Source organism: Morone saxatilis, unplaced genomic scaffold (genome assembly GCF_004916995.1).
Source record: "Morone saxatilis isolate NCDOM2014 unplaced genomic scaffold, NCSU_SB_2.0 Contig19, whole genome shotgun sequence".
NCBI classification, from domain to species: Eukaryota; Metazoa; Chordata; class Actinopteri; family Moronidae; genus Morone; species Morone saxatilis.
In genome coordinates, this window is record NW_023339751.1 from 11659336 (window position 1) to 11659733 (window position 398).

Genomic DNA, 398 nt, shown 5'->3' on the forward strand with positions numbered 1-398 from the left:
TAAGCTGAAGAATGGTGTGTCTGTACTAGTGAACTCTACTCAAAACCTCTGCATTTTAAGGTTAAGGTGTGTTACAGAATGAATAGGGCTGTTTTAAAAAAGACAACAATTCACCACGAGATGTTCAAAGCCATTGTGGATCTGATATACATCTCTTTTGTTGTTTTGTTTCTAGTGGAAGGTGTCAAGAGCAAACCATCTCTCAGAAACATTGACCGCTGTCACAAATAACTCAATGCTGCCACCTGGTGTTGGAACACCTTTAAAGGAAAGCAGTTTCAGCTTTAGTAGGTCTGTCAGCATGAGTTAATATTTACAACTGAATTCTGAATCAGAGAAGATGTCAGTGATTCTATACAGGACCCCGGGTGGTTTTGAGATCATTTTTGTTTGGGGCT